The sequence below is a fragment of the Pinus tabuliformis genome, chromosome 2_1, assembly GCF_031772625.1.
Source record: "Pinus tabuliformis cultivar Carrire ecotype Pingquan chromosome 2_1, CPIR1, whole genome shotgun sequence".
Lineage (NCBI taxonomy): Eukaryota > Viridiplantae > Streptophyta > Pinopsida > Pinales > Pinaceae > Pinus > Pinus tabuliformis.
In genome coordinates this window covers 92,861,797-92,886,918 of record NC_142299.1, presented here as the reverse complement: position 1 = coordinate 92,886,918, position 25,122 = coordinate 92,861,797, and the positions used below count along the sequence as shown (strand labels likewise).

General features: G+C 39.8%; 1 protein-coding gene and 1 pseudogene across 1 annotated transcript in view; one reads left to right on the top strand and one right to left on the bottom strand.

The window, feature by feature from the left end:
- Positions 1 to 25,122, top strand: part of LOC149198939 (Transducin/WD40 repeat-like superfamily protein) — a 376,837-nt gene that overhangs the window by 238,658 nt on the left and 113,057 nt on the right. The window lies entirely within an intron of this gene.
- Positions 85 to 1,907, bottom strand: LOC149198940 (putative trehalose-phosphate phosphatase C pseudogene; annotated as a pseudogene).

Below are 25,122 nucleotides of genomic sequence, written 5' to 3'. Positions count from 1 at the left end.
TATATATATATATAAATGTAATTATATAATTTTTTTTGTTCTTTTTTTTACTTTTACTTTATAACTTACCAAGCCACGATTGAATCACCGTTTTCGAATTGATACTGGGGCTTGTTTGTTGCCAACCATGAGACGTGTCCTTTGAAAACCCTCTGCTCGGACAGGCCATGACCGCTGACATTCTGACCGGAAGGATGTGTTAAACAATGACGTTGACAGTTCCAATTCCGAACTGCTCGGATGACATAATGTTGGACTACTTGGACAACACAGTGTTGGGGTGTTCCAAGCCCGGAGTAGACACTGCAGAACACAGTCGCGACCCACAGTCATAATATAATTCTTATGAAACAATGCCTGGAAACGAATGACACCCGAAACCTTCACAGCGGTTGACCCTTCGGCCGGCACATCATTTGACGGCAGGTTAGGGGATGACAACTTGATAACCAATTTTATTAACGTGTGCATGGTAGCTGTAACAGAGCTGCGCAATAGAATACGCCCAAAAGACGAATCAAAAATTGACGGAAACAATGCAAGCAGTGTCAGTGAAGTTTCTGCAGTTGGCCCATCCCATGCATGTAGAGGGCCCTAGATATCGGGACCACAGACTCCATCATACTGTCTTTGCCAACGAAAAGTGCGATTTGCAATCACCTTGTTAGTGTTCATGTTACTTTGAGTCCCACTACAAGTTTGCCAAATGGCCAAAGGGGAATGACTGTTCAACTTTCCTTCAACAACTTCTTGAGCAACTTGCATTATCGCTTTCCCAATGGTTGGGTCAAGACCATACTCCATATTAGCAGTGCATTTCTTTGAGCACCAAATGATTGTATAATTTGTTCAAGCATCTGCTCACGCTGTCCACAAATTTCAAAGTTTTGCAGTGACCGTTGAGTCTGTGCACCCCATAATTTGTTTGCTGGTCCATTGATGGGACCAAATGTGTTCCTCTCCTCTCTAAAAGTTGTCGAAAATGGTTTGCTGTATGTAAATGATATGCCATGCATCAAGGAAGATGCAGTAGATATAGATAGATGGCGTAGATATGCTGAAATGAATGCCATAATATCACACCACCTAGTGTCCCAAGCAATGTTTTGGAGTTCCCTGCTTGTGTCTTCCTCAGACACTTTCATTTTCTTTGTAGTATTAAAGCCACCGGAGTCGTCCTCTTCATTCGTCCTGTCCTCTCTAACATACAACGACATAACATTATTCGAATTTGATAAGCCTACCGAGTCTAGTAAATACTCAAGGGTGTTTTCCTTCTGCCATTCAATTGATGGACGAATCTCTAAAACCTTTTTCCCAAGGGTTAGATGTAAAAGAGTATAGTCCTTGAGCACACTTCTTACTTTTTTTACGAGTAAACTCAAGTTCTCCTCTAAACAGCGAAAACGAAAATGCGCCGAAGCACAAAATTTGTTATTTTCCACCAATGCACCCTGTATTCTCTTTAGTTTCTCTTTCAATAACCTAGATACCTCATCTATCATGGGATAAAACTCCTTAGCAGGCTGGAAGAAAGCAACTTCATTAACCTTTTTATCTCTAGTTTTTTTAGAACCATTCTTTGAGGCATTAAAAGCTCTGGTAGGTGTCATAATATCCATCCCATGGCTTCCAGCATAATATATTTATTCTAGTCGCACAAAATCATATACCTTATCTCTGCACCGCCCACTAATTATTGCATTTGGAAAATATTTTGCAACTTCCTTTACTGTGGAATGCATCGTATCAAACATATATGCCTGCTCAGGATCCTCTACAATAGGAGAATGTGTCTCGTCATAATCTAGAAAGACTACAATATGCATTCCTTTTGCTGCACCCATCATCTGCTCAACCTCCAAGTTTTCCAGATTTGTCAGCACCCTCACTTGAGGACCCCTCATATCAAACACTTAATGCACTACCTCAACTTGGGACCTAGTGGTGTGTGCATAAAATCCATGAAATTGGACTTGCGATTGTTCATCGAAAAATGTCCATTTAAGCTCTGCTTTGTCGATTACTAATGGGGACTTCCATAATGGACTTGTAACCTTGTCAAGGTTCATCTCGTTCCTTCGCTGAGCCAACCACAAGTCTATGCCCATACTCTGCTCTCTGACAACAGAAACTTCATCGAACTCTTTATGTACATGGAACTGGACCTTGAACTTCAGAATGATGGAGCTTGTGCATGTTTCCTTATCACTGGTGCTCTCGAACACTTCATTACCAGTAGAGGTTAATGTTGAAGTTACATGTCCCTGTACTTCTGAGATACCCACATTGTTCTCTATATCTTTATTATTTTCTTTGACGCTTCCTTTGCAAGCAATCTCTTCTTTAGCATTTTCATCTTCAGTTGTCAAATGCCCATTTTGATTGTCATTCATATCACCTTGAGAAGATCCTAATTCAACATGTTCAACATCATTTTGATCATAATTCCTGCTTCGCCTAGTTTCATTTCTTCATTGTCGATATTATGTTTCTTATTGTTATGATATTGTTCATCTTCTTGTTTTTTGAGATAGTTCATTTTTCTTGTTATCAATTTCCTTTCGACATGCTTTAACTTCTGCATATGATTTTTCTAAACGCTGAAATGCTTCTTGAATTTTACTAAACTGTTCTACGCATTCAGGACGTGAACGTAATGGCACATTATGCAGCGAACAACGTTCAAAGACCCACATGGTTATATTGTGCGGCATGGCTCTGATACCATTGAAGCATAAAAACGGGTAGCTTGTTGACTTAAATGTAAAAATACACAAAAGTATTTTGTAATAATAATTTATTATATATAAAATTGTATAAGTGATGAATGTTACAATGAGGAACCACATATATATACCTAAGCAGGTGTCCTTTCATGACTGGGCATGTCTTTTAGACATGCTTTTTCACTTAACCTAATGACCATTTAACATAATCAATATTTGATTATTTAATATTTTACATTTATTTTATTTATTTACTTGTTATGAATTATATTCATAACACATTGATCATACTCTACTACATATCTTGGAATTTCATTATTCATTCCTTTCCAGAAAAATGATTGGTGTGCATTATAGTAGGTTTTAAAGAAACCTGCATGTCCCGCTGATAGTGAATCATGGGATTCCTTGAGAACTTTGGTTTTAAATTTGGAATTTGGGCTTAGGTAAATTCTTCCCTTGTATCACAAAATATTGTTTTTACATTCAAATTTTGAATTTTGAGGAAGGTTATTGATTATAACACTTGTTTCTTGGTCTTTTGCATACTCACTTCAAGTTTCATTAAGCCATTATGGAACTACAACCGAAATTGCAAGTAATAACGATTCTTCATCTTTCCTAGACAGAGCATTTTCTACTACTTTGTCCTTCCCTTTCTTATGTAATATATCCATGTTGAAGGTGACAATTTTTTCGATCCATTTTTGCTGTTCTGCAAAAAGTGTTTTCTGCTGTATGAGGTGTTGAAGACTATTATGGTCTATTCGAATTAAGAGCTTACTTCCCAAAAGATATTGTCTCAATTTTGTATGAATTTACAGGGTAAGTTCCTCAGACAGAACACCAAAGGACACCGCTCACAAACATATCACAGATCAATACACTAGAATTGTTGACGTGGTTAAAACCCTCAAAGAGGGAAACAGTCCACGGCCTGAGCCCATGCAGCCACCTTAGGCAATTTATTAATAAAAGAATGAAAATTTACATAAGCTTTTCTCATGAATGGTTACCCTACAAATGACCATCCATGCTCTTTAAATAGAGATCATGGACCAATCGGGTGTTAAGCCAGTGATGAAGTGTTAGTAATACCGAGGAGAGGATGGACCGTTGGATCACTACATATCCTGACCGTCGGATTGTAAGTTACAAAAGTACATAGTAAAGAAACACACTTTACCTAACTCTACACTAGACCAAGTTATACTTAACTATTTCCTATGTGTCGGAATATCCTAACATCCCCCCTTAAGAACAACTTGGGATATGATTGAAGGATGTACAAATATGACACAATAGGAGAAGGAAGGAGGCATTAGAGCCTATCCCCCCTTAGTGACAACTTCTTGAACTCCAACCATAAATCAAAATTTAGTAAACTTCGCCTCTGTGAGAGCCTTTGTAAAGATGTCTGCAACTTGATCATCTGTTGAACAATATTGCACTTCAAGAACATGGTCGTGAATGAGCTTTCTGATGAAGTGCATGTGCAGTTCAATGTGTTTGCTGCGCTGATGTTGGATTGGATCTTTGCATAGTTGAATGGCACTTTGATTATCACACCAAAGTGTAGTCGAATGCTGCTGCTGAAAGCCAAACTCTGACAGGATCTGACGAAGCCACAGGGCTTCCTTACTAGCTTCTACGGCACCACGATACTCTGCTTCTGCTGAAGAAAGAGAAATGGCACTTTGTTTCTTGCAAGCCCATGTAATAGGTCCTGAACCAAGAATTAACACATAACTTGCAGTAGACTTCCGATCATCAGGGTCACTAGCCCAATTAGAATCAGTGAAACCAACCAATAGAGGAGATGCTTCTGCACTGTAATGAATCCCAAACTGAATTGTACCTCGAACATAACGAAGTATTCTTTTAGCTGCTTTCCAATGACTTTCATGTGGGTTTTGCATAAACCGAGCAATAAGGCCAACAACAAAGGAAAGGTCAGGACGAGTATGGGTCAGATATAAAAGTTTTCCTGCAAGTTGACAATATAAGATAGCATCAACTTCAGGGGAAGTACAAGTGACTGAAAGTTTGGCTCCAGACTGAAAAGGAGAAGGGGCTGGCTTACAGTCTTCCATGTGAAAATGGCGTAGAAGATCACAGGCATACTTGGACAGGGAAAGGGAAATACCTTCCTTGGATTGCAAGACTTGAAGACCAACAAAATAATGCAAGTGTCCTAAGTCTGTCATTTCAAACTTCTTTTTAAGGCTGGACTTCACATGGTTTAAGGTTGGGATCAGTACCAGTGAAGATAAGATCATCAACATAAAGAACAAGAATGATAAGAGACTTGCCCACTTTCTTGGTGTAGACAGTATTGTCAGAATGACACCTAGAAAAGCCAATTTCTAAAAGAAAGCTATCCATTTTGGCATACCAAGCCCGAGGAGCTTGCTTCAGACCATAAAGGGATTTCTTAAGTTGACATACAAGGTTGGAGTTTGTTTGTATAAAGCCAGTAGGTTGTTCCATATAGATTTCTTCATGCAAGTCCCCGTGCAAGAAGGCAGATTTAACATCCATCTGATGGACTTCCCATTTGAAAGAGGCAACAAGGGAAATAACAAGGCGGATAGAGTTCATTTTGGCAACAGGGGAGAAGGTTTTAGTATAGTCAATGCCTTCAACTTGTGAAAAACCCTTAGCAACAAGACGAGCTTTATGTTTATCAACTTTTCCATCTGGTCCATACTTGGTTCTATAAACCCATTTGCATCTAACAAGTTTTCATCCCTTTGGTAGAGGAACAAGATCCCATGTATCATTTGCCAACAATGAACGACATTCTTTATTCATAGCTGTGTCCCAATCTGGATGGCTTGAAGCTTCTGCAAAGGTGTCAGGATCGTAATTCGTTGAAGCTTGAGCCAGTAAAGAAGAGGCTCTATCGAATTGAGAACATGTACATCGCTGATCTGTAGGATCACTGGCAAGAGCGCCTGCTGCATCCTGAGTAGCATGGACGCATTTTGGAAGCTGAGGAGTTGAAGGAGGATCTTGAGAAGGTGGGGGAGGATTTTCATCTTTGCTTTCATCATCTGAAGAAGAAACATTTTCAAAAGTAGAAGAGATAGAGAGAGGTGGCACGTCCGTCGAACTAGGCTCGTAGTTCGATATATTTTCAGCAAACTTTACATCTATTCTAATGATAACATTTTTGGACTTAATTGGAATAGGTCTATATCCTTTGACATCTTCAGAATATCCAACAAAAATACGTTTTTCACTTTTAGGTTCTAAAGCTTTATGTTTCTCATTTGGAATATGGGCCCATGGTTCACTTCCAAAAACACGAAAGTGACATACATCTGGTTTAATTGAGATCCATGCTTCTTTTGGAGTGATATTCTTTAAAACCTTAGTAGGAGTGCGATTTATTATGTAATTTGCACAGTTAATTGTTTCTCCCCAAAAATTAAGACTAAGTCCTTTAGATTGAAGCATACAATTAGCCATTTCCTTTAAGGTGCGATTCTTCCTTTCAGCTACACCATTTTGTTGTGGAGTATATGGAACAATGTGTTGCATTTGAATTCCATTCTCAGTGCAAAAGTTGATGAATTTGTTGTTAACATATTCTCCGCCATAATCAGATTTTAGCTTAAGAATTTGATGTCCAGATTGTTTTTCAACAAAGGCCTTAAAGGCCAAGAACATGTTAAATACTTCATTCTTGAGTTTTAAGAAGTATTCCAAGTGCGCTTGGAGAAATCATCAATAAAAGTTAAGAAATACTTGTAGCCAGAGAATGAAACAACTGGAAGTGGGCCACATAAATCACTATGCACACGCTGTAAAGGGGCTGAGGCGTGCCAAGAGGAAAGTTTTTCAAAACTATCCCCATGATGTTTTCCGAGTACACATTCAGAACAAACACCATCTCTGCAAGATACCATTGGAAGACCTGTCACCATATTTTCTTTACATAGATTCTGAAGGGAGCGATAGTTTAAGTGACCAAATCGCTCATGCCAAAGTTTGCTCACTTCATTATTATGAGCAACAAATACCGAGGGAAGATTTGATGAGCCAAAGTTGTTAAACTTATACAACCTTGTAGAATCATCAGCAATGCCAGTAGCTAAAATCTGTCTAGGATCTCTTAGGTCCTTAATTACAACATCGTGAGGTGAAAATTAAACGATTTTACCTTCACCTGAATGAGTTTTCTGATATACAGATAGAGTGTTGCAGGATAAGGTTAGAACACATAATACATCATTAAATTGACCATTGTCTATATGAACAGTTCTAGTTCGTACAACACTAAGAGATCTATCATCACCAACATATATATTTTTGGTGTTACATTCATTTAAAGAAGAAAACATGGCTTTGTTTTTGGCCATGTGATAAGAAGCTCCAGAATCAATGAGCCACTCATGAGAATTAGAAGAAGAAGGTACATTTAGTGCATATCCAGACCGACATGTTTGACAACCACATGCACAAAGCGCTATTCTTGAAGATGAAGTTGAAGTTGAAGAGTGCTCCAAATGGATGTTATGCTTCTTCGTTGCTGCTTCCAAGTCTTCCATCTTCTTAAAGCATTTGGATTCTAAGTGGCCATCTTGATTACAAAAGTGGCAATGTCTATCAGTCTTCTTCCTTTTGTTTTTATTTGCCTTATCATTTTGTTGAAATGATTTTTCATTTTGAGGCTGAAATTGCTTAGGACCCTTGTTTGCTTTAGGACCATTCTTTTTAGGATACGACTTCTAAGGATTCTTTGAATTTGGTTGTTGCTGGACTGCTAAGGCTTTCTTAGAAGAGTTTCCAATATTAAGAAGACCAAGGTGTAAGAGTTTTTCTTGTTCTCTCATTAAAGAATCACAAAAGACATCAAAGGAAGGGGACTTGTAATCTTGTCCTTGAGAAATAAAGGCTTCTCTTGTAGAATGGAAGGTGGAAACAAACACAGAGTAGGCTGGTCCCAACTTAGTAAGAATGGAATAGATAAGGTCACCATCTTCTTTCTTAACCTTAACACCTCCAAGAGAAGTCTAAGGGTCTTGAACTTGGACAGAAAATCTTCAATGGAAGAAAAATTATTGGGATCCAATGTAAGCAACTCATTTTCGAGTTGATGGGCTCTAAGTTCATCTTTAATTCCAAAAACTTTAGTGATCTGTTTCGTTGTTTCATTAGGAGTATCAAGTTCTGCGATATGGAATCTAAGGTCTGGAGAAATAGACATCCCTATCAACCCACATGCTTGATCTTGCCTATTTATTGAAAAGAGAAATTAACTCAGAAAAATATATAAAGCACACATATAAAAACCAGACACACAATATTGGCGGAAAAACGCTGAAGCCTCATGCTTCTCTCTCACTCTCATACATTCTTCATAAAAATAATTGAATATAGTGTTACAAATAAATAGATGAGAGATAGTGTTCTCAAGATAGTGCGTGCTATCTTAGACACTTTTGGTTGAGATAATTTCTCCTTTGGTTGAGATAATTTCTCACCAGACACACACCAATATAGGAGTTACCTAAACTAACTCCTATCTTAGAGGAACAACCCAAGAGTTAGGCACAAATTCCTAACTTGGAATATTTAATTAATTAATTTATTTTTGGATTTATTATTGTTTTATGAAAGAGTCAAACATTCCCCCCCTCAATGATAAATCCAAAAATAAGAACGAGAACCATCTTCCAAGTTCTCATGTTGATCCTCAAAAACATTGCCTGAAAAAACCGCCAAATCTGGATGCTGAAGAAACTGCAATATGAAGAGAGTGAGTCAGCTGCATGACTGATTCATCTCAGAAGGACGCTTGACAACTCCATCATGTGCCAAGCCGCAAAAGGATCCAACTGTCCTTTGCTTGAAAACAGCATCCGGTGTCCACTGACACAATTTGATGAACGCCCACTGGCGTGTTTGCTGATGATGATTGCCCACTGGCTGAAGATGTCGAAAAACAACTCAATGTTGCTTTTGCTATGATCAAAGCTGCTCACTGCTGCTTTGGTTGTTGATCGCCCACTGGCAAATTTGCTGATGCTCACTGCTGATGACAAATGCCCACTGGCTGATGACAAATGCCCACTGGCTGATGACAAATGCCCACTGGCTGATGAAGATGCCCACTCACTGCTTCGCTGATGTTGTCGAGACTTTCAGTTTGACAACCACTTGTCAATTTCATTGACATTTTCCCCCCTTTGTCAGCTGAAAGGAGAGACAATCTTCTCCAAAATATATTTGAACTCCCCCCCTTCAGGTGTAGGAGAGTTTCACTGTTGTACTCCCTCATTCAACTGCATGAGAGTACCATCATCTGTTCACTGCTAGCGGCACTATGTGTGATTGTAGTTGGTTGTAGAACTGAGACAATCGTTTGACTGTGAATGACCATTCCCAAGGATCAATCCATTCATAATGTATCTTCAATCTGGCTGATTTTTGTTGGTTGCGACATTTTTCTGAGGAATGATTGGGCTTGCCACAATGGCAACATGGATGGAGATCAAAACACTGATCTTCCATATGACCAGTTCTTTGACAATGAGAACACTTTGGTTGAACTTCAACTTCAGGTTGCGTGCAATTTTGTTTGTCTGCAATTTTCTCAGAACCTTCTGAGGTGAGTTGTTCAAGAAATCCTGCACTCACAAACTTAATTGGCTTGGAATAATCTGGGATTTGTAAGTTGGTGTCATCAGTGACATATCCTAAGCCTCGTCGATTCTTGTTATTTTGAATCTCTTCCCAGGGCTTGATGATGGGTTTGGAAGAAATTTGAATTTGACCATGAACAACTTCGACACTTGAAGTTGTTTGGATGAGTGATTTGGAATCAACATCTTTATCTTCATCTGTATGTTTGAATGACTTGGAAGAAGCACACTTTTCTTGCAGCTCATCTCTTTGTAGTTGCGACTCTAGTTGAAGAAACTCAATGGTTTCATGTGTTTGTTGTAGATGTCGTGAAAGATCAGCAAGAGTTTCTTTGCTGATGTGCACCATGTCTTCATCACTGGAGATGATCAAACTATGAAGAATGTGTAACCACTGAATATGTTGCGCCATCTAAACTTGCTCACTTGAAATCAGGCTCTCTTGTCGTAGCTGTCGTGCTTTGAACTGTTTCACTTGACAGGCTTGCTTGCTATGGGACTTGAGTGGCACGCTTTGATTTGTTGCTTATTGTACTTGCTGAGAACACTTGCTAGAGTTGTAGAACTTTCTTGCTTAGACTCTGGAATTCACACTCGCTTGATGACGATCGCGTTTGTGTGAATGCTCACTTGCCTTACTTGATGACTTCACGCTCACTTGAATGAATAGCCACGCTCGCTTGATGTTGATCTCAACTTGCTTGATTGGTGTTAGAGTTGAACTTGTTTGGTTGCTTTGATGGTTGTTTCAATGATCTTCACTCTGGCTCACTTGAAGGTTTGAACCTTGTATAGTTTTGACACAAATTGCTTGAATGAATACTCACGCTCGCTTGCAGGAGATGTGAACTTGTTGTTTGTTTGCTTTAGAGTTAAAATTCATGCATTCACTTGATTCTGCTTAAAGGAAGGGTGTCGAACACTGTCGAAAATGCACCCAATGACTCACTACAATGAATTCAATTTGACTCAATTCAAGACTTGGGTGTCGGCTTCAACCGAGAATGCACCCTTACAATTCAATGTAATTTGAGTTTGGTTACAAGTTCAATAATGTTGATGTAGAATGTGCTCTGAAACGTTGAAGTTTACAGATTCATTAACTTGATTGTAGTGATGTAGACATTGCTTTGAAATGCTGGAGTTTGCAGGTTCATGAACTTGATTGTATTTGAGTGAATTTGTTTGTTGAGATAGAATGCCGATGTTGAAAACTTTGATTATTTGTTGTAGTGTTGATCTTGCAGTTATGTGTTGTGCTTGCTTTATGTATGCGATGAAATTATTGATGTGTCACAACTAGACACAGATCAAAAAGAAAAAACATGTATCCATAAAACACATGCGCCATCAAGCACACATAGTGTACCTTAGATTCCCTTTTTCAATTTCGTGCGGATCTAGGACACATCAACACTAAAAAAATGATATCTTTATTAATCACTGAGTACATCTGAAGCAATGATAATGCCAAGTTGACAACCCTTTGAAACAACTCGCCTTCAAAATCTGAATGGATAGTGACACAATCCCTCTCAAAGTAAAACAATACTTTGAATTACAACAACTTTTCCTTATCACTCCAAATACAAAATAATACACTTATATCTCCACAAAATATTCTTCAAATTTACAAAATGTAATGCACCTTATCACTCCAAATACAAATAGAAACACTCCTTGTTTCTTCAATTTCAAAGAGCGAAATACCAACCCTTCAACTCACAATCTCACCACTTTCATGCACATAAAAATGCATCTCCAATTTCATGTCAAGTAAATCCACTCTCACTCATTTACCTTTCTTCCATTAAAAAACAATTTTATGGATTTTATAAAATCACTTTATGAAAAAGTGAGTTTACGTTTCAAATGCGAATATAAAAATTATAAAGCACGACTCATGGTATGCTTATGCATGTAAATGATTGAGAGGTCAATTATGCACTCTAAAAATAATTCGTTTACCTTTTTAGAAAGGAGCATTAAGCTTATGTAGGTTTTTTACAACATCCAGCTTTATCTTCATCACAGTGGATTTCTTCAGGCAGGTTCAACCATACAGCTCATAGTGCTACTCCCCCACTCACACCAAAACAAAATTAACTATGCTTTTAGATCACAGAAAAGGCAGAAAATTGAATGTTCCAGCAGCTGCGTTTATGAAAGCACAATGTGCAGAGGATCAAACGCGCCAACCCATTAGCTGAAAAAGACCTGACCGCTATAAACATCGCCAACGGCTCGGGCACATTGGTCGTTAACCAATTGACCCATGAAGTCATCCACGTGGGCTCTTGAAAGCATAACAATTCTTAACTTCAGCGGCACCACCTCACTTCTGCTATACTTCTCTGGGCATGAAAAACAAAATGTTGGTACAACTTCAGCTTGGAGATGGGGATCCAGGGCTTACCAACACTGAGGCCTCTGTTAGAAATTAGGGCCCAACTGCAACGACTTTTACGAGCATATCTCATCTTTGATGAAGGAATTGTGTAGGGCAGAGAATATTAAGATTGATTTCATTAATTTAGCACTCTGGCTATATTGAGTCTGACTGAACATTAGCTTCTTATGCAGTACTAGAACCTCCACTTTCCTCTGCAACCCTCTTGAACCCCGAGCATTGTGTTCTGTCAAAAACATGAACCAGAATCTTCAACTGGCCCTTTTTAAATGCAGCGGCTCACACCTGCATAATGGCATGGTTGTGGTCTCGTGCATCAAGTGAAGGGATTGAGGCCTGCAATGGAAGCGACATCCAAAAATGCTCTTCTTTATAGATCTGTGAAATAAAATGTTATACCAGTACAACAATCAACAACCTCTGTTTTCAAATTTGTCTTTGCAATTTGCTTGAGGATGGACAAAAGCAAGGCTAGAATATGAGTAGTGTTAAAGACGTGACTATCTCCAAGGTACCGCGTGTGAATCTGCACACCCCTATCAGGTCTTCAACAGTGAATGACAAGCTCTGTGAAATCCCGCTACATTATGGGATAGAATTGCTTCTCCTGCAGGCAAATCTCACATATCATGACTCTCGTCTACAGGCTAACGCGGATTTGTCAATGCGTAGTCTTTGTTAAAACAAGAACAAACGTTCAAACAAGAAAAATCACTCGAATGATGGACGAACAAACACAACACGAGAAACTATTAAGCCTGCATATCCCTATGCCCTCCCTTATGGGAGTGAGGACTAAAAGGGCTCTCCATTTGCTTCCAAATATGCGCCTTCAACAATGGATCCATCAGTATTCAACTAACCCCAATGCAGATTATGTTCTGAATCATTCCAAGCGCAACGCCTCAGAAGGAAAACCATCAACTACCATCCAACTGGCGATCTCACTTCTTTATTTATTACGGTGGGCACAATTCTCTACCGAATGCATCTTCAAAGCTCTTCTTTCCAGCGATTTACCTTCACATGCAGATCATATGGCCCTCATTTGATTTGGCAATGATGGAATCTTAGGCATATTACCGACGTTCTATTACAGCTATAAACAAACTATAACCCAGCAGCAAATCTTTAACTGTCATAAATCTCGAACGCAGTATCAAACCAGGCCGAAAAGAGAGAAAAATTCACCATCCCGCGGCTTTAAAATACTGAACACATATTTAAAGCAATTCAATAAAACAATTCGAGAAGAACTTCAATTGTTGACCTTGTTCTATTTGTGCTATGATCCAAGCTCTAATTCCTTCACGCAGGTTACCATGATCGAAGCTTCTTCGACGCACGCAGCTATTCATGCAATTGCCCAATGATGGCGAATCTAGACCAGTCCTCAAGCAATAAGAAAATACACTGATCTAAACTTTGGTGGCTCTGATACCACATATTGAAAAGAGAAATTAACTTAGAAAAATATATAAAGCACACATATAAAAACCAGACACACAATATTGGCGGAAAAACGCTGAAGCCTCATGCTTCTCTCTCACTCTCATACATTCTTCATAAAAATAATTGAATATAGTGTTACAAATAAATAGATGAGAGATAGTGTTCTCAAGATAGTGCGTGCTATCTTAGACACTTTTGGTTGAGATAATTTCTCCTTTGGTTGAGATAATTTCTCACCAGACACACACCAATATAGGAGTTACCTAAACTAACTCCTATCTTAGAGGAACAACCCAAGAGTTAGGCACAAATTCCTAACTTGGAATATTTAATTAATTTATTTATTTTTGGATTTATTATTGTTTTATGAGAGAGTCTAACACTATTTTCCCATTTAGCTGCCTTATCTTCATCTTTCGGTTTGGTTTCTTGGTCTGAGGCTATTCTATAAAGACCTTTACTTCTAAGTAAATTTACAATGTAAGACCACCATTGGAAGTAGTTGGTGTTGTCAAGAATAACTTGACATGGACTTTCCATTTTAATTTTTAACAGAAATTGAAGCTGTAGATGCTGAAAATAAGTGTTCCAATGGAAATATATCGAAAAAATAGGCTGATTAAAAAAAAACGGCCCTGAAAACGGTTTCTGGATGAAAAAGTTATGGTTTTTTGAAGAAATGTTGTTGAAGATGCCAACGAAGTGCGGGAATGTGCGGAAATGAATGATAATGTTATATTTAAAAAAAATCCGCCTCCTTTCCAAACTTAATCTAATTAGCTCAACAAAAAGAAAGACTTGAACTCAAGATCTCTATTCTCATAAAGTAGCTCTGGACCAAGTCAGCTAGATTAAAAGGTTAGTAATTTTTGGAAAAGAGGAAGGTTTTTTTTTTGTTTAATTTTGTAATTCAATCACTAAAGCTTTGGGGTGCGTGTTTACTTCAAAAAGCTTTTTTTTTGCTTACAAAACAAAAAGCACAAAACCCAACACGGACATAAAAAAAGAACCTTACAGCTTGAAGTTCGCTTTAGCCGGCAACTAAATATTTTCCTCAATGTTTTTGATTTTCCGAGATCACACTAAAGCGCGACGGAAAAGAGCATATGCATGAGAAAAATCCTTCCTTTCTGTTTTTGATTTGCCTAGATCGCACAGAGTCGTGGGGCAAAGAACATACATAGAAATGAAAGGTATAGATCCGGTAATAAAAAGAGAAAGAGCTAAATAAACCGAAATAAACAGAGAGAAAATAACTAAAAACTACAAATAAACACTGTATACCTCTAGATCTTAAAAATGACGTAGCTAGGGCTACCAGAAACCTTTTCGTGTGAAACAAAAGGGGTTCCTCATTGGAACAGATGCTCGTGACACAATAGAGCAGTGCTCTCGACCCGAAAGTTGTCAGAAACAATAGATCTAGGAAACCGTAGTCGGATGCAGTTCTACTGGTTTCAGATTTGGACCACCAATGGATGCGACCCTCAACTTGGCTCTGATACCATGTACAGAGTTACAGGGTAAGTTCCTCAAACAGAATACCAAAGGACACTGCTCACAAATAGATCATAGATCAATACACCAGTATTGTTGACATGGTTAAAACCTTCAAAGAGGGAAACAGTCCACGACCTGAGCCAATGCGACCACTTCAGGCAATTTATTAATAAAAGAATGAAAATTTACATAAGCTTCTCTCATGAACAGTAACCCTGCAAATGACCCTCCATGCTCTTTAAATAGAGATCATGGACCAATCGGATGTTAAGCCACGGATCAAGTGTCGATAGTACCGAGGAGAGAATGAGCGGTCAGATCACTACATATCATGACCGTCAGATTGCGAGTTACAAAAGTACATAGTAAAGAAACACACTTTACCTAACTCTACACTAGACCAAGTTATACTTAACTATTTCCTATGTGTCGGAATATCTTAACAAATTTGGCTAATGCATGCATAATGGCGAGCATTTCCTTGTTGTATGTAGACTTGAGACATTCTCGCTTATTGGGTTTCCAGCTTTCAAATGCGATTGGATGACCATCCTGCATCAATACTACTATTCCAAAACCTGTAGCGCCACATTCAATTTCAAAGGCTTTGAAAAGTCTGGAGTTGCTAAAACAGGTGCATTGGACATAATTTCCTTTAAGTTTTCAAAACATTTTTCTACCTCATCATCCCATTGAAAAGAGTTCTTTTTCAAAAGTTTTGTTAGGGGTGCAAACACATGAGCATAATTTCGAATAAATCTTTGATAGTATCCTGTCAACCCTAAGAATCCTCTTAATTTGGAGATGTTAACTGGTCTAGGCCATTCTTTTATAGCTTTGATCGTATTAGGGTCTACTTTTCCTCCTTCCTTGGATATTATGTGTCTGAAGTACTCTACCTCTTCCTTTACAAAGGTGCATTTGGACATCTTTGCATAAAACTGATGTCATTCTCATATAGTGAAATGTTGCTCCAGATGTTGTAGATGCTCCTTCCATGTTTTACAATAGATTAGAATGTCATAAAAAAATACTAACACAAACTTCCTTAGATATGGGCGGAATGCTTCATTCATGGTAGCTTGGAAGGTTGCTGGAGCATTAGTTAATTTGAAGGACATTACCTTAAATTCATAATGATCTTCATGTGTTTCAAAGGCTGTTTTGCTATGTCTTTTAGCCTTACTCTGATTTAGTAGTATCTCAATCTCAAGTCCAATTTTGAGAATTATTGGGCTCCATGAAGTTCATCTAGAATTTCGTCTATAAATGTTAAGTTATGGTATGTTCTATGTTTATAACAATTTACTTCTTTTTCTTATTATATTCCATAGATTAACAATCACATGTACATAAAGTAAAGCGCAGATAGAACATTAAACGATCGACAGAAAACAAGCCAAGACAAGAGAAACAAGATGTGGCGGCTAGCCAGGGACAAACCCCACAATGTGTGGGGAAACCCTTTGATTAAATCTTCTTTTATCTTCTATAATTCAGCAGAGAGAAATAGTACAATAAATCTGATTCATATCAGCAGTAGCAAACCCTAGATCAACAGCATCAGCGTTAACGGCTTTATTATCAAACCGACCGTCGGATTGAATTCATTCCACCACCAAAAGTTGCGGCTTCCAAAGGAGGTTCAGATGAACCTACAACGCAGTTCAAATGAGGAGATCTTCTAGGCCACGCAGGTCAATCTTTACTTCTGCAGTTGCAGCTTTAGTTTCAGTAGTTTCCGGCGTCAAACTAGGGCAGTTGATCTCTTGCAAACCGTTCGTCGGATTGACTTCATTCCACCACCAAAAGTTGCGGCTTTTAGAGGACGTTCAGATGAACCTACAACGCAGTTCATATGAGGAGATCTTCTAGGCCACGCAGGTCAATCTTTACTTCTGCAGTTGCAGCTTCAGTTTCAACAATTTCCGCCTTCAAACTAGGGCAGTCGATATCTTGCAAACCGTTCGTTGGATTGAATTCATTCCACCACCAAGATTTGCGGCTTTCAGAGGAGATCCAGATGGACCTACAACGCAGTTCCAAAGAGGAGATCTTCTAGGCCACGCAGGACTATTAGAATATATCTCTATATCTCTATTTTAGTAATGCTCAGTCTTTTAGATGTTTCTATTCTTATTCTTTTAGCAGTTTCTTAGATGAAACTGTTTGTTCGATATTCTACATAGAAACCTGATGTTTCTATTCTTGTAAATATCTTTGTATTATCATTGAGCTATTTGCTCCATGTGTATTATTCATTCAACATTCTTTTATGGTATCAGAGCAAGGTTAAGAGATTTTTTCTTGAACAATATTTCTCTTTGCATCGAAATCTCTTGAGTCCTTTCTAAGGTCGAGCCCTCTGTAAGCCAGGCAGCCTTCACTGAGTCTTAGCCTCGGCTTTGCTCGCTGTGATAAAAGCTTACAGTCGTCCATCTCGATACAGAAATGGATTCTTCTCTTGCATGATCAGTTTATTAAAGAAATAACTTTGTGGCGGTGAATATCTTCGTGGGAGCGGGATTTTTTTTTACTGGCCAGTTTTTCTTCACCTGGCAGCTACTCGACCACATCGAGGAATTTCTCAGCATTCATGATCCAGGTGTTTTCTCTCAAAACTCACTTGTGTTTTTTGAAAGACAGAATCGTGGTTTGAAAATTATATCTGCGGGCAAATTCATGATTATTAGCTTCAAGACTGTCAAACCAGTGGATACGCATTTTTTTTTTAAAAACTCGTGGATATTCTTTCTGAAAGCCCGAGGATCTATATTTGAAGTCTGTGGATTCTCATTTGAAATCTGAGAAGATATATATTGGAGTGGATATATATTTCTGAAACCCCGTGGTTATTTAAATTTCCGAATCCTGTGATTATAATTTTTTGCAGTCGTTCTGACCATATGCCGTCGTGATAACCCAAGGATATATAGTTTGTGAATCCGCGTATATACCGTTTTTGAAACCCGTGGATTTATCAGTCAAACCCGTGGAAGTATATTTATAACCAGTGGTTCATTATATTTCACGTCACCTGTTTCTTGTGAAATCGCTGTATCTTGCAAATATTATGTAAACCCCGTGGTTCATTACAGCTCTGTCATACGCATCCGTATCCGTGTTGTTCACGTAATCTGTGTTGTTCCCGTATCCATGGTGATTATATAGATCTGAAAACCGTGATTTATTTCCAGCCCGTATGTGATAAACCGTGTCAGGTGTTTTTTGAAAAATCCGTCTGTTGCAGCCCGTGGCAGTTGAAACACGCTGAGACGTTTTCAGTTGAGACGTAAAGCCTTGATCGCTCACGTCGGCCATCATGGTTAGATAGTGGGAGTTAAATTATCAACGTCACCAATCCGTGGTGTCTGCCGGAAATTGTTTTCCGTGTTTTTGGTTGCCGGCATTCTGTAGAGGAAATACGCAGCCAGCAGTTGAGAATAGCCCACGGCCTGAGCTGACATAAGGGAATATAACTCCCTTGTGACCAGAACTCGAATTCTGTTAGCAGAAGCTTGCTCCAGCAGTCTATACTTCACTCAGCTATCAAGGGAGGCAACTCGACTCTTGTCTACTTCTCAAGAAAAACTCGACCCAGCTAAGAGTCTGTCCAGCAGAGAGAGAATTGTGGTTCCAACCCTGAAATATCACAAGAACTCATCAGCAGTTCCGGTTGTTAGAAATTTTATCAGCGGATTTTGTTTGGTATCCTGTGGAAAAATTTGCATGCTCCTGTGGGAAAATAAAATTCTCAGAAATTTATATTTTTTGTGCTAGCAGGATTATCATTGATTTAGACTGGAGAGATACCTCTGTTGAGTAAATTTTTTTTTAAAGGACAAATTCTGTTCTCTAATTTACATCAGATAAACAGTCAGCTACATTGTTCTTGTGTGTCATACTTCTGTAGTTTCCTGGTGAAAATGGCCACACTTACCAATCTGATGTTAGAAGGAAATCAACGGTTTAATGGCAGCAACTATAACATTTGGAAACAAAGACTGCTGACCATTTTTGAGTACAGGCGTCTTGATCAACTCATTTTGGGAAAAGAGCTTCGTCCAGGAACAGCCGGGACCGATCAAGATAAATTTGATGATCGAAATCGAGAGGCTGTTATGCTTCTCAAGCTCTCTGTAGCTGATGATCAGTTACCACAGATCCCTTCTGGCAAGACAGCTACTGAAATCTGGGAACAGTTGAAAGAATTGCATGAGACATCTGATAAAAGCAGAGCTTTTTTTCTCAAAAATCAGTTGTTCTCCATCATGATGGATGAACATATGTCTTTACAGGAACATCTCAACAAAATTAAAGACATTCGAGATCAGCTCGACGCCATTGGTCGGACCATGGAGGAAGAAGATATGGTAGTCATTACCCTGAAGAGTCTACCAAAATCTTATGAACACTTCATTGAAACACTCAACATTACAACTGTTGATCTGAAGTTTTCAGATTTATGTACCAAACTTCTGCAGCAAGATAGGTGGAAACAGCAGTTTGGTAGTGGTACTTCATCAGTGCCCTTGGACAATGCATTTGCTGCAAAATATCAGTCCTCTCAGTCTTTTCAGCAGAGAAGATCATCTCAGTCTTTTGATCCTAACAGGAAGAAAAGTGTACAGTGTAATTACTGTCACAAGTTCGGTCACATGAAGAAAGACTGCAGGCAGAGGATTGCTGCTGAACAAAAGAAACAGGGAGGGTCACATCAGACAGCGAATGTTGCAGAACATTCCGAGCAGACAGATTCTGCCTTTTACGCCTTTATGGCTAAAAGGTCTTCAGAACATGTACCTTCTTCTGCATGGTACATTGATTCTGGTGCATCACGCCACTTCTCTCACAGGCGTGATTGGTTTATTGACTTTTCACCTTTCAGTGATTCAGTTGTATTTGGTGGAGGTGAAAAGTACACTGTTGCTGGCAGGGGTACAGTTCAAATTCAGTCTGGTGGACGCACGCTCATATTTCTAAATGTATACTATGTTCCTGGTATGGAGATTAATCTGCTCTCTGTCAGTCAGATTATGAGGAATTCTCCTCAGCTTGATGTTATGTTCAGTGCACACAAATGCTCCATCATTGACAGGGAGACCAGTCTAACAGTTGCTACTGGCCTCGAGGACCATGGTCTATACAGGCTACTTGACACCGGTGACTTTCCAGAAGTGGCACTAGCAGCTCGTGTCTCTCCCATCAGTACTCTATGGCATCAGAGATATGGGCATCTCAATATGCAGTATCTCTCTCAGCTCTCTCGGGAGGGACTTGTGTCAGGATTACCTGATATTCAGACTCAGCAGTTGGGGGTATGCAACGCCTGTCAAGCGGGAAAGCAACATCGGTCATCATTCAAAAATGGAGAATCTTGGCGCGCATCCCAGGTACTTCAGTTACTTCATGCTGATATTTGTGGTCCTATGAATACAACTTCTATAACTGCTTGCAAATACTTTTTACTTATTGTAGATGACTTCAGTCGAAAGATGTGGGTGTATTTTTTAAAAAATAAATCTGATGCTCTTAGTACCTTTCAGAAGTTTAAAACTTTAGTTGAAAAAGAATCTGGTTGTAATATCATGACCCTAAGGACCGACAATGGGGGGGAATTTTGTTCCTCAGCTTTTGCCAACTTCTGTGATATTCATGGCATCAAACGTCAATTCACCACACCTTACACTCCCCAGCAGAACAGTGTTGTCGAGCGTCGCAATCGCACGGTTGTTGAAATGGCTCGTTCCATGTTACAACACCGGAATGTTCCAAACAAATTCTGGGCTGAAGCAGTATTTACTGCTGTTTACCTTCTTAACCGATCCCCTACTCAGGCTGTTAAAGGGAAGACTCCTGAAGAAGTGTGGTCTGGTCGTAAGCCTAAAATCAGTCATCTCAAAGTTTTTGGCTCAGTTGCATATGTTTGGATTCCATCTGCTAAGCGATCTAAGTTGGATTCCAAAAGTCAGAAACTCATGATGACAGGATACAGTGATCATCACAAGGCTTATAGGCTGATAGATATAGCCACTGGTCGACTTAGCTTCAGTCGAGATGTAGTATTTGATGAAGACAGAGGATTCTTTCAGTCTTCTTCTTCTGAGCAGCGTTCTGAGGATCCGCCTCACAGTGTTCTTCTTCCAGTCAGTTCATCTGATGGGAGGGATGATGTAGCATCAAGATTTGATACTACTCTATCTGAGCTTCCTCCAGAAGCTAATCCCCCTCTTGCTATCCCTATTGCTCCTGAGCCTGCTTCTCTTCCTCCTGATATTGGTCCCTCTAATCCTGATATTGGTTCTTCTTCTCTTCGACCAAAATGGTGGGCTAAAACCATAGGTGATCTCCGGGATGATGAGCTCCTTGAAGGTAGAACTTCTAGGCATAAGAACAGACAACAGTCTTCAGTCAATTTTGCTCTTATGGCTAACCTTCACAGTACTTTTGAGCCTCAAACATATTCAGAAGCTAAGGGTATATCTGAGTGGGAACAGGCTATGGAAGCAGAATTTCAGAGTCTTCAGAAGAATCACACATGGGCTCTTTCTGATCTTCCCGCAGACAAAAAACCCATAGGCTGCAAATGGGTGTATAAAGTCAAATACAAAGCTGATGGAACCTTAGACAAGTATAAAGCTCGGCTTGTGGCTCGAGGATTTTCACAGCAGGAAGGCATCGACTATGAGGAGACTTTTGCTCCTACAGCCAAGATGAGTACTATCAGGCTTGTGCTTGCCCTAGCAGCTCAGTTCAATTGGAAAGTTCATCAGATGGATGTAAAAAGTGCGTTCCTAAATGGTGATCTCCAAGAAGAAGTCTACATGACGCAGCCTCCAGGATTCAAGGTTGCTGGTCAAGAACAGAAAGTGTGTCGGTTAGTTAAAGCCATTTATGGATTGAAACAAGCTCCTCGGGCTTGGTACATAAAAATTGATCAGTATCTGACAAATCAAGGTTTTCAGAGGAGTCCATCTGATGCAAACCTGTATATCAAGCATACTGATGATGATATCTTGTTTGTAGTTGTCTATGTGGATGATCTTATCATTACTGGCAGCTCTGCACATTTGATCCATGGGATCAAACAAGATCTATGCAGAACTTTTGAGATGACAGACTTAGGACTTCTTCATTACTGTCTGGGGGTTGAAGTATGGCAGACTGAAAATCAGATCTTTCTTTCTCAGTCCAAGTATGCCAAAAATCTTGTGGAAAGGTTCAGAATGCAGGATTGCAAACCGGCCACGACTCTTATGGAACCAGGGCTCAAACTTTCAGCACAGTCATCCTCTCCTCTTGTGGATGAAACTTTATTCAGGCAATTAGTGGGCAGTCTCATCTATCTTACTGCTACCAGACCTGACATCAGTTTTGCAGTAAGCTACATTTCTCGCTTTATGTCAGCTCCTAAAGCTGATCATTGGATAGCAGCAAAGCGGGTGCTACGATATGTGCGTGGTACTTCTGATTACGGCCTCTTATATACTCACAGCTCCACTTCTACTCTCAGTGGCTACACTGACTCTGACTGGGCCGGTTCGGTTGATGACCGTAAATCTACAGCTGGGTATGTGTTTAGTCTAGGATCTGGAGCTGTTACTTGGACTAGTAAGAAGCAACAGGTTGTGGCTCTCTCCTCAACAGAAGCAGAGTATCGGGAGCAGTTAAGGCAGCCTGTGAGGCAGTTTGGCTTCGTCGTATGCTTGTAGATATGCATGTTTTTCAGACAGGGCCTACTTCTTTGTTTTGTGATAATCAGGGAGTGCTCAAACTTGCCAAGAATCCTGTCTTTCATGAACGAACAAAGCATGTGGAAACTCACTGCCACTACATTCGACAGTTGGTTGAAGATGGCTCAGTTCAGTTGCACTATGTTCCCACCACAGAGCAGCCTGCCGATATCTTTACCAAGCCTCTTGGTCCTGATAAATTTGTAAAATTTCGCGGGTCTATTGGTGTTGTAAATAGATTGAGCATTAAGGGAGGGTATTAGAATATATCTCTATATCTCTATTTTAGTAATGCTCAGTCTTTTAGATGTTTCTATTCTTATTCTTTTAGCAGTTTCTTAGATGAAACTGTTTGTTCGATATTCTACATAGAAACCTGATGTTTCTATTCTTGTAAATATCTTTGTATTATCATTGAGCTGTTTGCTCCATGTGTATTATTCATTCAACATTCTTTTAAGGACAATCTTTGGATCTGTAGTTGCAGCTTCAGGTTCAACAGCTTCCGGCTTCACATGTGTGAGAGAGAGACCCATTTCTGCGCAGTAGAGAAGAGACTCATTTCTGTGCAGTAGAGAGAGAGAGAGATGTGATGAGAAGAGTGAGAGCAAATGAGGAAAAGTCCTCTTATATTTATACACAACGTTGGTGTTTGAATAGATGCGACTGTTGGGCTTCTGAGCCTACATGAGTTGTAGATCGGCTTGATAATAATTCCATAATCAAAATAAATTCATATCTCCATGAATACTTATCGGAATCGAATGATCTTTTTATCAATCCTACACCTCTCGACGAGAGGAATCTAATAAAAATATTATCAGCCATGAATAAGATGATCCACATGAAGTTTTGCCTTGGTTGCCAATTTTAACACTCCCTCTCAACCAGGGAGAACTTCATCTGCAATCTGTCTATTAGTCGTTACTATTCATCCATCAAATGCACTGCCCTGTACAGCCTGACCCTTGCCCTGCTTTGCTCTATTCTGCCTGTTCTGCTTTGTCTTGTTTTGCCCTGTACTGATTGGTACTGTTTTGCTCTGCTCTTGCATTGTTCTGTTCTGCTCTGCTTTTGTCCAAATTATGAAGAAGAAAAAATGATCAAGGATGTATCATACTGACTCAAAGTCAGTCTCAGAGTATGTACCACTGGTCCCAGACCAGTTTCAACCAACCCGAAGTTAGCGTCATATTGAGTGCAACTCCACTGGTCCTAGACTAGTATCACCCTCCACTGACTCAAAGTCAGTCTCAGAGTGTGTACCACTGGTCCTAGACCAGTCTCAGCCGACCCGAAGTTGGCTTCATAGTAAGTACCACTCCTACCACTGGTCCCAGACCAGTATCGCAGTCTTAGAGAGTGTACCAATGGTCTCAGACCAGTCTCAACTGACCCGAAGTCAGCGTCATAGTATGTACCACTATCACTGGTCCCAGACCAGTACTGCGCTGACACGAAGTCAGTCTCGGAGTATGTACCACTGGTCCCAGACCAGTCTCAACCGACCCGAAGTCAGCGTCATTGTATGGTACAACTCCTACCACTGGTCCCATACCAGTATCATTGATCCCAGATCAATGGAGGTCATCCTAGCGTAGGGAGTACGGTAGATACAACGATGCGTCCATCGGTACTACTATGGTCCCTAACTTCATTTCCCTCCTCATTGATTAGATAAGAAGTACTTCCATGAGTCCCAGACTGCATGGGTAGGATGCCTCGACAGGAGAACTAATCAATCTTGTCCTCACAGGAGAACACATCAATCTTGCTACAATCACCATGGAGAACACATCAATCCAGGCCGCCATGGAGAACACATCAATCCAGGCCTCACAGGAGAACACCTTAATCCTGCTACACAGGAGAGCGAATCATCTTGTTCCACAAGAGAGCGAATCATCTTGTCCCACAAGATAGCGAGTCATCTTGTTCCAGTGCGCACCACCAGGGGAGGGTGAGTCACCCTGTGGTCGTATGTTGCTCCAGTAAGAACTGCAAGCCCTCAGAGCTCCCAGAGCTCAATGTATGCAACATGCAGGATCCTTGTACAAGGGTTTCTTGACGACTCCAAGTCGTTTGGGAAAATCACAGATTAGATCTTTCTTCGGGGCTTTGACAAGGTGTATCGACCTGTACATCATTTTAATGCGATGGAGCCTCCTTGCTCATTGACTTACCATATCCCGGATGATGTCTATCTGCTGGAGCAATCGACGAATACGGGATTCCTCAATAATCGAATCCCACCTCTGGTTATTACAGAGAATCACAATGGTATGTGTTCAAACAGCTAACTGAAGAGCTTCCCCAACCAGGCAGCTTCATACGAGATCATACTCGTAGATATGTATCTGGTCTCGGTGGTGCTTATGGCAACTGACTTCTGCTTCCTGCTCATCCATTATATCGAAGCAAAATCCAAAGAGAAACAACACTAAAAGTGCTCCAGTGATCCTCCACACTACCTGCCTAATCAACATTCGAATAATCATGCAGTTTCATATTTCCGGTAGTGTATCTCAATCCATTAGTAATTGTGCCATGAAGATATCTTAGAAGATTCTTGGCATCAATGTAGTGAGGCTCAACCAAATATGAGCTCACATTGCTAACTGCAAAACATATGTTCGGACGGTGGT